The sequence below is a fragment of the Mercenaria mercenaria genome, chromosome 11 (genome assembly GCF_021730395.1).
Source record: "Mercenaria mercenaria strain notata chromosome 11, MADL_Memer_1, whole genome shotgun sequence".
NCBI lineage: Eukaryota > Metazoa > Mollusca > Bivalvia > Venerida > Veneridae > Mercenaria > Mercenaria mercenaria.
Genome location: NC_069371.1, coordinates 68,603,090 through 68,619,361, shown reverse-complemented (window position 1 = coordinate 68,619,361; position 16,272 = coordinate 68,603,090). Strand labels below are relative to the sequence as shown.

General features: G+C 33.6%; 1 long non-coding RNA gene across 1 annotated transcript; it reads left to right on the top strand.

The window, feature by feature from the left end:
• Nucleotides 1-8,316: 8,316 nt before the first annotated feature.
• On the top strand, nt 8,317-11,543 carry LOC123533025 (uncharacterized). The gene is made up of 2 exons (XR_006682797.2): nt 8,317-8,403; nt 10,923-11,543. It is a non-coding gene; the product is annotated as an uncharacterized LOC123533025 (long non-coding RNA).
• The last annotated feature ends 4,729 nt before the right edge of the window (nt 11,544-16,272 follow it).

Genomic DNA, 16,272 nt, shown 5'->3' with positions numbered 1-16,272 from the left:
GCCTTGTCTTGCTCGGCAGTGTGTTTCAACACACTTGATGGTTTTAGTCAGAGCAGAATTTATAGTATATAATGTAACATTGATGCAAATTGTTCGAATGTTATACTGTTTCATGGAAGTGACTTGAGTGGTTTATTGCACATCAAATGTTCGTTTCAACCTTTTTTTGCTTTCAGCGCTTTAATCTCGATTAGCGCACAGCCATAACTTAATCTGGGGACCATACGCCGCTTTTCATGGAATTGAACTCTGTGCATCATTGAAGGTTCCATGTGCACCACCGTATGAAATCATCTGCGGATGTCTCTAAATAACATTCTGGTACTTATAACATGTGTAAATGTTGAGTTCTGCTCAACTCGGGGCTAGAGTGCGTGGACGATAGCTTGCACTTCAACTACCGTCCATGAAGAGGCTCAATCAAAACGAGCCTGCAGCATTTTCGATTATGTCGTGTTGGGCGACCTGTGGTTTTCCACTTTTTTATTTTTGAAATCAAATTAAAAAAGACACATGTGTCATCAAACCTGTACGCATTGTAGTTTATTGCATAAGTCTTGGGGGAATGCCGTTTATTTTCGCTTTTTCGCCACGGATATTTTGATCATCTGATTTAGTTGATAAGGACATTTTTTAAAGTGTTTTACTTGGAGAACGTTTCTCTGTGCCTTAACTGGAAAGATATATTTATTACCTGTGATTTCTATCAAGATATCTAAAAGAGTAGGCACTACCATAAATACACAAGTGGCAAATTATCTTTTGTTTCAAACTCAATAGATATTTTGATCACCTCTTTACGTTGCTAAAGACAATGATTATGTTCAGTTTAAAGTGTTTAACTTGAAGAACTTTTCTCTGTGCCTTAATTGGAAAGATATATTTATTACCTGTGATTTCTGTCAAGATATCTAAGGGAGTAGTCACTGCCATAAATACACAAGTGGTGAATTATCTTTTGTTTCAAACTCAATAGATATTTTGATCGTCTCTTTACGTTGCTAAAGACAAGGATTTTGATCAGTTTAAAGTGTTTAACTTGAAGAACTTTTCTCTGTGCCTTAGTTAGAAAGATGTATTTATTACCTGTGATTTCTGTCAAAATATCTAAGATGGTAGTCACTGCCATAAATACACAAGCGGCAAATTATCTTTTGTTTCAAACTCAATAGATATTTTGATCGTCTCTTTACGTTGCTAAAGGCAAGGATTATGTTCAGTTTAAAGTGTTTAACTTGAAGAACTCTTCTCTGTACATTAATATGAAAGTTATATCTGATACCTGTGAGTTTTGTCAAGATATCTTGACATCTAAAATTATAATCACTGAAAGATATTGCACTGAACAAAATTACATATACATGTTGATGTAAGGCTATGTTTTGTAATAGTTAACACTTGTTGAGGCTTGTTTTTTCTCATTTAATCTCTATGTATAAAAAAACATATATACAGTATATCTTCAAATCTTCTAATTTAATAGAAACGTAGATATTTTGTAACATACATATTAAAGAGGATACAAAGAAAAATTCTAAGTCTAGTATCTAGTCTATCTAGTCATTTTGTCACAAACTTACTATTTGTTCAGCAAATCAGTTAAATAAATTTTGATATAAACTATATTTAAAAATAGAATATTTTCAATACAAATATTTTCTATTCCTTCCCAATCCATAGTGACATGGGACGCGGAAGGGGAAGCAAAGATATTTTCAGGCAAGCCTTTTTTTGTCATGAAGTATAGTTTATATTAGGTATAAACACTCAATGAAATCAAACAGCTACGTACGTTATCTCAAATATCACAAGTGACCTGGGCTTCCTCTTGTAAGTAGTGTTGTAAACATTAATCGACGTAGCTTTCTTGTGACGTATTTAAAGAACCAATAGAAGTAACTGTTGTATATTCATAAGTCTTCAACCAATAAAAACAGCGGGACTGGACAGAAGTGAATACATTTATACTATTAATTGGCTGAATATACTGTTTATATTGGAAGTAGTGTTGTAAAACATTTTCAACGTGAACTAACAATAACTCGGTATTATAGCGTATAAATTGAAGCTTGAAATAAACAACTTTTGTCAAACATTCATTTTGTTATGTCTGCTTGTACTCATTGTAATCATTCTATACGTTTTAATAAACAGTATCGTCTGAGGGCCAATAAAACAAACTTAGATTTGTTTTATCTAAATTAGTATGTAATTTCTTAATTTGTACATACGAGTCCACACTTTAACAAAGTAGGTAATTTCTACGTTTGCATTAGGAGTGTACACCTTAATAAAATATATATTGTCTGAGTTTGTACCCAGGACTGTACAGCATAATAAAGTATTTACTGTAAAGGTTTTTACTCAGAATTGCGCTCCTTAATAAAATTGTAACTTTCTAAGTCCTTCGTCGTAATAGTGGTATATATATATCGATTGGCTATTTTATTGGCACAAAATTTGTAATAGTCACATTCTTTGGATTTATAGTCACACCGAAGCAGTTGTAGATCATATAGTGTCCAGCATTTAATGGTGTTGTAAGAAACCATCTGCACTCCGTGTTCAGGCAAGGACTGGCACCTGGGTAGAACAATAGTCCATCAGTCTTCCATGAGCCAATGTGAGGTTCGAACCCACAGAGAGGAAAATGACCTTTAATCAGTTTCTAAAGTTATACTCCTTTCTCGATCAGTCATGTTCTATTTGGTTCAGATCGATTTAACTCGATGATATAGAAGATTGCAAATGCCGAATATAATGCGATGTTCCTCAATTCAAATGAATTAGACACACCCTAAATGCGGAATTCCGGTACATTAAAGAAGGTTGCCATTTTGCATAGACCGGATGATATACTTAAACTTACTGTAATAATTTCCGTATTTTTTAAGACTTAATGACATCAAATTAGATATTATAGTTCGTTGAGTACGTATGATTGATAGTTTTACTCCTAGTGATGAGGGCACGTATTCATTATTTTGGTTATAAAAGGAATTGCAGACACTGGGCGTTACTAAATCAATTTTGATTGCATTCCTTTAAGCGATTTAGAAACCAAATTGAAGGTTGGCGTTGTGAAAAGACATCAAAAGAGATAATAAATACAGAATCTTTAGTTATTCAGAATATCTGCGCAAATGCTCAAACAAACAAACGCACGTGTCAAACGTGCAAAGAGTAGTCTACGCATGACGTCTGAATTATATTTATAGGTTCTTACCTTTGTTTCGAGAAAAAATGCACGTTTTCTGTGCGACTTTAGGAGAGCAGTATTATTCCGCTAAAGAGCGAATGCATATTTCTCGACGCAGAGCTAATAATTGTTTTATTACATACGTATTGAGTGTACCAACTTAATTAAAAGACATTAATGGAACAACACACATTTTAAAAAACAACAACAAAAGATGTAAATATGCCTGGTTGTATGTAGTATTACACATTTACAACATAATTCGCAGTATGAATTAACACTGATACTTAAAAGTGTTAAATACTGTGATTGTTGTTATTCCACGAATGAAAGTAATGTAAGTCATTACACTTTCCTATATTAAAACGTTTCTTTTGTACAATATTTGTCTTACCTTTACATTCAAAGGGGCCTCCGTGGCCGAGTGGTTAAGGTCGCTGACTTTAAATCACTTGCCCCTCATCGATGTTGGTTCGAGCCTCACTCGGGGCGTTGAATTCTTCATGTGTGGAAGCCATCCAGCCGGCTTACGGAAGCTCGGTGGTTCTACTCATGTACCCGCTCGTGATGAAATAATACACGAAGGGGTACCTGGGGTCTTCGTCCACAATCAAAGATGCAAAGTCGTCATATGACCTATATTTGTGTCGGTACCACGTTAAACCCAACAAAATAAATAACTTTACATTTCCAGCAATTAAACAGGACACCTTATATAGTTCTGTTATAATACAGAATATTTTTCCATTTATGGATTGACTGATTAAAAAGTATGACTTTGTATACAGTATTAGTGTTGGCATATGGTGATGCATACTGTGGAGAATAATTTAATTTTCCGACGGAAGTTGAAATTGTATGTAGTCAGTTAGCTTGTTTTCGCCACATAAATTGAAATCAACACATTTCCTTATATATCCCAAAGATGAATTAATATGTTATATAGACTACTTTCATACCATGTAGTGATATTTTCATGTAACTTATCCTGTATGTTAATCAAATAATAATTTTAAAGATGTAGGAAATACACTTGATTCCAAAACTTACCAACAGAATGCATCATTTAATTTCTGTAAAATGTTTAGCTAAAATAAATAGGATAATTATTTATGTATATACAGCTTTTAGCATTTAGATATAGCACTGTCAGAATATATTAAAAAGATTCAAGTCAAACCTTGCGACTTTATATTACAGCGCACCTAACCCTAAAAAGACAAGGATGAAAGGATGAAATTTAAACAGGGGAAGTCACATTCAAAGAGTGCAGCCATTCAAACAACCTTCCAAACACTGTCTAGATCTACTTTTGATTCGAAAACTGTGTAACATACAAATAATAAATATAAGAAACCATGCAGCGCATATGGACTTCAAGAAAAAATACCACAAAGAAAATTTCTGATCATAAGATGTTTATTTTATTTGCTATACTTAATCAAATACTATTCCGTTTTCAATGAGTTTTTGATGGTTGTTCCAGTTGTAATACATCAAGGTTGAAAACGTTGGTACCTCTAATGACACAGTGTCTTTTGATCTTATGTCCCTATTGGGCCCATATCCTTCTATCATGTTGTAAATAATAAGGCAGAGAAATCATTATTAGAATCTTTCAGATTCGAGTGCGTATGTTTTACCGTGCTCTGCTTCACTACTAGCTAAATGGGGTTCCTTCATTACAGGGGCAATCTGACTATTATCGGACATCTTAGTTAAAATACAAGTTGCTGTGTTCTGTACATGTTGTAGTCTATGCAATATGGTGCATGAAACAACGCATTGCAATAGTCTAATGAGAGGGAAGGAGGAAATTCGTAAAGGTTTTGCTTGCATCACACGTTAGGTACGTTCTGATCTGACCTATTATGTGCAACTGTGAAAATACAGCCCTGCAAACAGAGTTGAACTGCTGTTACATGTTCATGTTTAAGTGTAAAACTGCCTGAGATTCCTCAGTTCCCCACGTACTTAGTGGCAGAGTAACTGGCCTTGATAGGTTAACACTGTACATGGAATTATACTTTGATATAAACATTTTGATTTCTGTTTTTTCAGCATTGAGTTTGAGAATGTTACAATATGGAGCAATACCTAACTATAGCTTTTATAGGCTTAAAAGGCAAATAAAACTAAGAGGCTTTGGTGTAGTAATATTATAATGAATCATTCCATAGCATCTTTTTTTTGTAACAACGGAAATTATATGGTTGACCCTCAGGTACACTGTATTTTGCCAACATAGGCGTCGATAGCTCACCATCAAGTCACATCATTTGATAGCGACTGCTTAGATCACTGCTGTCGCCTAACATATTTTTGACGTCTTGGAAAAGTCCTATGCAGAATGATAATCAATTCGAGCCTGATATTTTTATATGTTATTGTTGGTCATCACTTTTAGTTTACATCGGTTACGTTCAAACTTGTTTTTAGAAGTTTTGCCTCGTAAAAATGGTCCGTAATTAGATGCAATTAATAAGATATAGCTTATCCATATGAGGCTGTGCATGGCACATGCACATGATGTACAACATTAGAGGCTAGTTTTCAAAACGATCATATTCTGACTACTGGCTAGATAAATTTTTATTTTTCAATCATTCCTCTTTATATAATCTGATCGATCTTTTTTGGTTCTGATATCTAATGTTTTGAGAAGGAAAGTGAAATAACCTAAATTTAAATAGTTGGATAATAAACATATATTCTTTGTATTTGCATGGTACATGGATAATTATAATCAGTAAATTTGTAGGAATCAAATACAATGGAAACCCTCTAAACCGGATAAGCTTGGGACCAACCAACACAATGACACACATGTAGTTAAATATTTGTTACCTTAGTTTGTAATATTCTATGAATATTGCTCAACTGGCTGAAACTGCAAGGGTCTATTTGTAAGAGAAGGACCCGGGAAATCGTTACTTTCCGTTTACTGAAACATGTAAAGCGAATCTTTGAAATTTTATCGATCACTTAACATCCGCTATAAACAAAAATAAACCTATTTGGTAAATCTCTTGTAACTATTGTAAAAAACGCATCGCATGAATACGAACATGATACATCAGAAATAGTCGGGATAACGAAAAGTCCGAATTACTGCGCGCATATCTTATGAACAATTATGAGGGTGTTGAAAGCCTTACCATCTTACCTTACCACGTCAAATGATCCTATTGATCAGGTGGTTGACAACTTTACTCAGCTATTGTATGATAACACATTCGAAATATTTGGGAAAACGTGCAAGACAAATGGAGTTAAATTGTACTGATAAAGAATTGGACTTAAACTTTTTCTATGCTGAACTTCGCGGAGCAATGTTGTCTCTCTCTTAAAAAAATGCAAGGTATCGATAATTTGACCTCTGAAATCATCAAATCAACGTATGAAATCTCGCCATTTTTAACTTATTTTGTATAATAATATATTTGATTCAGGTGAATATCCGAGTTCGTGGGGTGAAGGGATAATATTTGCATCTATAATTTGATTGTTTGTGACTGTTTAAAACTAAACCGGTAAAATACCGTTAATCTATTCTTTCATAATCAGATCGGATAATAACCTTCGGTGATATTAATCAACGGCAAATTATCCTCGGCATAAATCGAACGCATCATTTACTTGCAATTTCACATTTGCTCATCTCTAACGCCGCATCGCCTGAAATGTAAACAATGCACATGCAGAGTGACACGGCTTCAAACACTCCTTGCTGTCACCGAAACTAGTTTGGCCCGAGGCCATGGAAATAAGGTTCGAATTTCAGAGATGAGAATACGTCGAAAATGACTAAATTTCTGCTAATGTTCGTCCGGTTTCCGGAATCCAGAAGAGACAGTTTTCTTATAAAACAGAAGGGGGAAATTCCGGCGGATTCCGGATTTAGGAAGATCCGGTTTTGGGAGTTTCCACTGTATGTATATATCTTGTTTAATATATTGTTCAACTTTGTTTATAAAATACATAAAATACTATGTTGTGTCTGTTGCTGTTAAACGGTTTTGTGTCTTTATAATCTTTTCCAAACAGATATGAAAAGATTTGCTTTTAATTATTACTCTATAGAATCCATTTTCATGATCAATATGTTCTTAATGTTCTGTATCATGATGGTTCGGTTCAGGAAGTAAATATCTACTTTATATTCATATTTTTGGCGGCCATCTTATTTTTGACGGCAATTTGGATAACACAATAACATCCAATAAATGTCAACACAAAAGTATGCAGCCCTAAATATCATACTGTGTAAATATTTAGAATTCTTGTCGTTTTTTTAGAAATATCTAGCATGATAACAGGTTATTGGGAGAAATAGTGGATTTTTGCAGCCATTTTGGATATTACAACTTCCTTTCATTTTCTTATAAAGATAATAGCAATTAACATTTGTACCAAGTTTGATGCTTTCCCTACAAATGATACGATTTTATGAAATTAAGTCACCATATGGCTGCACTATATAACTTGAGAAATGTTGTTGTTATAGGGGCGTACGTTTAGTATACTTTGTCACTGTAGTATAAGTCCTTTTGTCGATGAACGAACGTACACTGTATATGTAATGTTCGAGTCCTCATGTCGATGAAGGGTTGTATTTTCAGTATACAGCATAGTATCAGTCCTATTGTCGATAAAGGAACGAACATCATTCTGTACCTAGTGTACGAGGGAACGAACTTCCTACATTTCGTCTATGTATGAACGTTCTGTCTTATACAAGTACAAATTTAGTCCACTAGTCGAAGAAGGAACGTGCTTTCTGTTTTCGGTTTACGTGCTTTCTGCTTTCTGTTTACGGTATAGTTAAGTCCTCTGTCTACGAAGAAACGGACGTTTTGAATACAATAAAGTTTGAGTATTCACGTCGGAGAAAGAATGTACATTTTGTATACAGTATTGATCTAGTGTGAGTCCTCTTGTCGACTTCTATATCTTGTGTACGGAGGAACTTTCTTTCTTTACGCGTGTACAAGAATACTTTAGGTCCTCTTCTCAAAAAATGCACATTCTCTCTGTTTACAATGTATTTTCAGTTATCTTATCAACATTCTTTTATCTCGTGTGCTTTTAATACATTCCGTAGTTGCGTTGGTTGTCAAATTACAAGCACATAAGAAAGAGAAATATCAATAGCGAGTCAGCATTTGCGATACTTGTGAAAGACATTCAACAGGATAATACATGTAAGTTTAACCTTGCACTTGTTCTTTTTAATGTGTATAAAAAAACTATACAGGTACAGTGTTGTGACAATTAACGATTTTACTGATCTTGAAAAAGTAATTATTTTAACTCATTATGATGTCGTGTTTTTTTTTTAAATTTTATCATGTGAAGTCTTTAATTCGACTACAGCGCAGGGTCGTGAGTTCGATTCCCGGGCGGGGCGTATGTTTTCCGTGACAATTTGATAAAAGGCATTGTGCCTGATATCATTCGTCCTCTATCTCTGATTCATGTGGGGAAGTTAACAGTTATTTACGGAGGACAGGCCCTAATTTCAGGAAAATACTTAAGTAATTGCTTAGCTAAGTCTGTTATTTCAAATGCTTGTTTTTTGCCCTTTATGCGTCTTCAATGTTGATTTTTACATCTATATCAGAACCGTATATGACTATTTCATAGATTAAAACACAACAATTATAAATTTTACATAAAACAAAGTATAGCAATAAGAAATATACTTAATCAAATCCTTAAAGTCCTTATATCGTGCTTAAAATTAAATATAGATATCATATTTGCGTAACTGAAATAAGTACTGCAAGTAAATACTATTAATAGACATAGTACATAATGTACTAGAGATCAATCAGTGACACAAATATTAATCGTATGTGCACCTGTATGACACAGGTTAATAAGAATACTGAAGTAAATGTATGGATAAAAACTTAGTAATAAGTCACTTCATTGTAATGTCAATTTTCATGGTAAATACTGAAGAGTTTTTTTCTTGTTTTTATATATGATGTGTGATATGGTACAGATAACATTATGCCAGCTTAAATAATGGACCTGAGTTTATTTTATTTGTCTTAAAACATTTTCTGACGTCACATAATAATCATATTTTACAACATTTTTGCAATCAGATAAGTTCTTCTCGCAATAATCCAGGTATATTTTAGAATTAAATATTTATCTATGACTTGATAGGTAGGACTATCTGCAAGAGTTGCTACATGGAGATTAAATAAGAAGTAACAGAAAATTTTAAATAATATGCATCAAAATGATCAACTCAAAACTTAGGTATTATACTCAGTCTTAAATGATACATATTAGCAAACAGCATTAAATTTTAAATTGTTTTTGATAAACTAAAATTTTTGGTACTATTTTTACTACAGTATAATTGAGTTATAAATACACTGTTACAGAAAATAAATCAATATTAAATAACAATAACTTAAGCAATAACACAATTTTTAAATAACAGACTTAACTAAGTAATTATTTAGGGTTTTTTTCCGTGAAAATGGGGTAACGTTTGTACTGGTACAGAATCAAGGAACACTGGTTAGGTTAACTGTCCGCATACTGTTGAAAACGATGTTAAATCCAAACCAAAGCCCGCCCGCTTAGCTCAGTAGGTAAGACCGTTGGTCTACGGATCTCGGGGTCGCGAGTTCGATCCTCGGACGGGGCGTATGTTCTCCGTGACTATTTGATAAACGGCATTGTGTCTGAAATCATTAGTCCTCCACCTCTGATTTATGTGGGGAAGTTGGCAGTTATTTGCGGAGAACAGGTTTGTACTGGTACAGAATCCAGGAATACTGGTTAGGTTAACTGCCCGCCGTTACATGATTGAAATACTGTTGAAAAACAGCGTTAAACCCAAAATAAACAAAATCCAAACCAAACAACTCAAAAGGTTTTTTTTTAAGGAACAAAGATATATTTATATATAATAGGGAAAAAGGAAGAAAGAAGATCCACCTAGATTACATAACTCAACCGGTTTCACTGCTTGTGCAGATCTTCAGAAGTGATAATAACGTCTATAACGACGGAAAGAAACACCGTCAAAGTACGTCAAAATGAAGGGACGTTACTCTCAGCCAGTTATTTGTTTCAGTATAATTATGTCTTGAATTAAGCCCTGGTTTAGATATGTTAATTAGAAATTATTTTTTTTGTGTTTTTTTTTCTTAAAATCGCGTTTGCAGATTGTAATTTATATAATGGAAAAAAATCGTAAATGATGGTTATCTTTGTCCAGCACACGTGTCGATATGTTCAATTACGTATAGCATTCGTGTATTTTTGTCTCTTATCTGTTGTCGATGAACAAGTATTCGTTTGCGCAGAAAGTCCCCTGTCTCACCAATATATCCCGGCTGAGCTCTTCTATATTTGTTATTCGACAGAATCTGAATAAACCGCATATGTAATCTAGGTGGATCTCTTTCATTTTCTTCTTTTTTCCCTGTATATACCATACGGATCCTTAGCCTCCATTTTGAATCTCGAATAACGTTACAACAAATAGATTTAAATGTTGTGTTATACAAACTGGAATAAACACTATTTTTGTGAAAAGTATCTAAGACTGATGTTCGAACAACAATCTCCAAAGGGAAGTAATGAGTGTAAGCAGAGCAAAAATGCTATTCTACGTATACTTTATTTTTTATCATTGTTGTTCCTTTTTGTACTTCGTTTGCATTAACTTTTATCTGATCTGTTTTTAAAGTGCAGCCAAAGAAGTCATGAAAACCGAGCATATTATATGTCTGACGCTGATATCACTTCTGCTTTTGAATAACCTTCCGGTTGTGAGGTCAAATAGATCATTATGTCGACGTATCTTACGTTACGGACGAGTCGATTGTCGAGATACAGGAATAATAAAAAAAGGACGTGGAAGGTGTGGAAGAAGTGGAAGAAGTGGAAGAAGAGCTTATGGAAGAAGAACTAAATCTTGCGCAATGATTGGAAGGTCGTGTAGATGTAGTACAGGTGGCGCATCGGGATTTATCTAAATTGTGATCTGGAAAATCGTCAAGAATTTTATATTGTTGTAAGTAATACATTGTACATTTCATATTATAACAGCTACAGAATCCCTCGGCATTCTGCAAATGATATAACACAAAACACAAAACATGACTAATCTGCACATTAATTTCCCATGGGTTAAGTAGAATACAGAATCACATGTTAAACCAACTGTTTTAAGAAGTGGGCAATATAAAAAGTAAGATGTGCATGATTTATTGCAGAAACGTTAATATACGCGCCTCATGATAATGAATACAAAAGAAACTGTAATTCTAGCTGAACTGTTTTATGGAATAAAAGAACAATAAAATTGTGTTTTGTTGACATGTTAAATGGAATTGTCATTCACCAGCAACGACGCCATTTTACATTATAGTGCATCTGGAGTTTAATTTTTAAACTTAAGTAAAAGATATTTCAATTTTATTCTGAAAAACAAACATTCCCTTGCATTTGAAACTTTTGCAAAATTAGGACGTTTGCCAGAATAATCATAATAAGTGAAAGTTATTTTAGTTTAATACTAAAACAAATATTCCTTGTATAGGTTGTATCATAAGGACGTTTGTTAGAATATTTATAATTTCAACTATTATTATGACAGGACACGAGGTAGCCCTAGGCCGAAATAAGCCCTTTGTCAAAGACATAAAGCTATGTTTCAAGCATCCAAACATTTTACTAGATAAAATCCATGCAGGGTAATCTTTTTCGTTAGTAGATTTCTTTACAATTCCTGGGGAGTTTATGATAATTGAAACAAAAGTTGATTTTGTTTTGTAATGAACACAAAATATACACAAAACAACTCAATTTTGTATGGTGGAGTGATTCGTATATGAACGTACTCCTTCCAGACCCCAGATAAATGTTACAGAAATGTTGATTATGTTATAGTCCTTACATTATTTGTAAACACAAAAAGATGCCATATTTTACTTTGTTACACAAAATCGTGTAAGTCGTCTGTTTTCATGGAAGGATAATCTATGACACTACATGATTCAGTCTCTTCTTAGAATTTCTTTATATAAAGAAAGGTAACTGCTTTGTTCGTTGTATCCATAAAAAAAAAGACATTCCTGACAACCATAATAAACACATGTGTGAGACTTTACAAAAGGTTCGAAAACAGGGCAGAGAACGTATACACTTAGTCTACTTATTAGTATTAAGTTTTGTATTATTTGATATTGACATACACTTTTAGGGTATGTTAGTATGTATAAAAAATAAATGCTTTTATCTGGACGGAGATGTGCGATTATGTAACAATATTGAAGGAAAAATTGCAAATCGTTTTGTGACATACGCACGCCAATATTAGGTAAATTAACGTCAACATTTTGACAACTAAAATGCATTTTCATTCTCCGATGTACATATATCTATATGATACAAGTTTTGTTCCATCGGATCTTCTTTATTAGTCAATGATACATTTTTTTTTGTTCTCGGCCATGCTGCACATTCGATCAATTGACTTATGGTAAACTTATATCGCTTCACTTTCATGTGTGTTTTCCTGAATCTTTACCGAGGAATAGAAATGGTTCCTGGACCTGGTGAATGTACTGTCTTGTAGGCATGCATATTTGACAGAAATATTATCCAATATTTAAGACATGCGAGCACACACTCTCCCCTGTAATTATAAAGGATGCAGCATAGAACTATGCAAAATATGATTGCAATAATATACGTCTCGTATCATGGAAGTAGAGTTCATGCTCGGAACATTCCACTAATCGACGGAAAAAATACGACACTTCGTACTGCGGCTACGTGTCCGGTGACCGGATCCACCCGGTTTGATTTGTCCAGGCGTCTTGAACCGGCTCAATCAAACGGAGCCTGCAATATTTTCGTTAATGTCTTGTTGGGCGACCTGCTTTTATTTTATTACCACAGCAGCGTTATTTGTGCCGTGTGGCGGCCGTAAAATGTCTCCCCGTATCTTCAGTCAGAGCTGATATATTTCGATCTCTTCAGATCGTTTAGCATGACATTTATGTTGTGTTAGTGTACTGTTTAATTTTTCAGCTTCATCATTTCGGCCTGGGTGGTTCCAATACTCCCGCTTTAAAAGCTTTTGGTGTTGTTTAATCACCCCTTGGGTATGGTGCCTGCTTTTTAATTTTGTCTTTTGACAGTTTCTGTGATATGCAGGCACCGTAACCACATATCCCCTCTTTAAATTCCAGTTTGTTTAGTTCTGTCCATTGTTTTTAGGTTGAAACCGCGAAGTGGTTCAACCTATTATAACCATATTCTGGAGACTGCAAGAATATTAACAATGACAGTTTTCACTGAAATGTTCTAGTTCCGCACTACTTTTATTGATTACCGACCGTTTATCTCTCTACATAATTTCTATGTGAAAGTTCATAATCAGGTTTAACAATCGTTTTAATGCACATGATAAAAGAAAATATTTTAAATGATACATTTTTAAAAATCTTAAACGCAAGCTTTCCAATGGTGTATATCTTTAGAAAATCGAAAGAGGAACTATGACAAACTGGGATTTTAAATATAACATTTTCTATGAATTATTAGCATAAAGTAACGTTTATATCTTTCAAACTGTTAACTGTTAAATAAGAGGCATACCCTATAACTGAGTGCAATTAAATATCTTCAGAAACTATGTGTAAATGAATCAATGAATCAAAAGGAACAAATAAAAGAAAAACATCACCAAGCAGTGTACTTAAAGAACACAACACCTATGGCGCCGCAGAAGCAAGCGAATTCGCTGCGAAAACCATGCTATTTAACCTTCTTGATTCCTGTATTTATTCATAAGACAATATCATTTTACAAAATTTCAGCTAAACATTCCAGCAAAATAATAAGTGAAATTTACGTTTTACTTTTTATCAAGTTGTTGTTGTTGTACAATTTTGAGTGGATAGGGATTTATTATAGACAGACGCTATATAGGTGATTAATCGCCCAAAACGTAATAGTTCGGTATATTCTGTTCTTCTTGAAAATGTGATAAGATCTTCTTGTACGTATATTTTAATCTGCTAGATGTAGGGTATGCCTGTTTAATTTGAATAAAAAAGACATGGATCTAATACTTCTGTTATCTGTATTCGCTTTGTGATGTTGTGTTTTAATGAAACAGAGACTGTATTTCTCTTTGGTATCATTATGGTAAATTTTGATTAAGCCGATGAAGGGTTGCCTTGTCTTGCTCGGCAGTGTGTTTCAAGACACTTGATGGTTTTAGTCAGAGCAGAATTAATAGTATAAAATGTAACATTGATGCAAATGGTTTGAATGTTATACTGTTTCATGGAAGTGACTTGAGTGGTTTAATGCACATCAAATGTGGGTTTCAACCTTTCTTTGCTTTCAGCTTTCAGCACTTTAATCTCGATTAGCGCACAGCCATTATTTTATCTGGGGACCATACGCCGATTTTCATGATTTTGCACTCTGTCCCTCTTTAAAGGTTCTATATGCACCACCGTACGAAATTATCTGCGGATGTCTCTAAATAACATTCTGGTACTTATAACATGTGTAAATGTTGAATTCTGCTCAACCCGGGGACAGAGGGCGTGGACGATAGCTTGCACATCCACTACCGTCCATGAAGAGGCTCAAGCAAAACGAGCCTGCACCATTTTCGTTTATGTCGTGCTGGGCGACCTATGGCTTTCCATTTTTTTATTTTTGTAATCAAATTAAAGAAGACACATGTGTCATCAAACCTGTACGCATTGTAGTTTATTGCATAAGTCTTGGGGGAATGCCATTTATTTCCGCCACGGATTAAGTTGATAAGGACATTTTTAAAGTGTTTAGCTTGGAGAACGTTTCTCTGTGCCTTAATTGGAAAGATATATTTATTACCTGTGATTTATGTCAAGATATCTTAGAGAGTAGTCACTGCCATAAATATACAAGTGGCAAATTATCTTTTGCTTCAAACTCAATAGATATTTTTATCATATCTTTACGTTGCTAAAGACAAGGATTATGTTCAGTTTAAAGTGTTTAACTTGAACATGTTGAAGAACTCTGTAACTTAAGATGAAAGTTATATCTGATACTTGTGAGCTCTATCAAGATATCTAGACATCTAAAATTATAATCAATGAATGATATTGCACTGAACAAAATTACAAATACATGTTGATGTAAGGCTATGTTTTGTAATAGTTAACACTTATTGAGGCTTGTTTTACTCATTTAAACTCTAAGTGTAAGAAAAACATATATACAGTATATCTTCAAATCTTCTAATTTAATAGAAACGTAGCTATTTTGTAACATACATATTAAAGAGGATATAAAGAAAAATTCTAAGTCTAGTATCTAGTCTATCTTGTCATTTTGTCACAAACTTATTATTTGTTCAGCAAATCAGTTAAATAAATTTTGATATAAACTATATTTGAAAATATAATATTTTTAATAAAAATATTTTCCATTCCTTCCCAACCCTTAGTGACATGGGACGCGGAAGGGGAAGCAAAAATATTTTCAGGGAAGCCTTTTCCCTTTTTGTCATGAGGTATAGTTTATATTAGGTATTAACACTCAATGTAATCAAACAGCTTAGTATGTTATCTCAAATATCACAAGTGACCTGGGCTTCCTCTTGTAAGTAATGTTGTAAACATTAAGCTACGTAGCTGTCTAAGCCAACTTGTGACGTACTTAAAGAACCAATAGAAGTTGTAAATTTTGTAAGTCTTCAACCAATAAAAAATGCGGGACAGAAGTGAATACATTTATACTACTATACTGTTTATATTAGAAGTATAGTGTTGTAAAACATTTTTCAACGTCAACTAACAATAACTCAGTATTATAGCGTATAAATTGAAGCTTGAAATAAACAACTTTTGTCTAACATTCATTTTGTTATGATGTCTGCTCGTACTCATTGTAATCAGTCTATAATTTTTAATATACATTATCTTCTGAGGGCCAATAAAACAAACTTAGATTCTTTTGATCTAAATTAGTATGTAATTTCTTAATTTGTACATACGAGTCCACACCTTAATAAAGTAGGT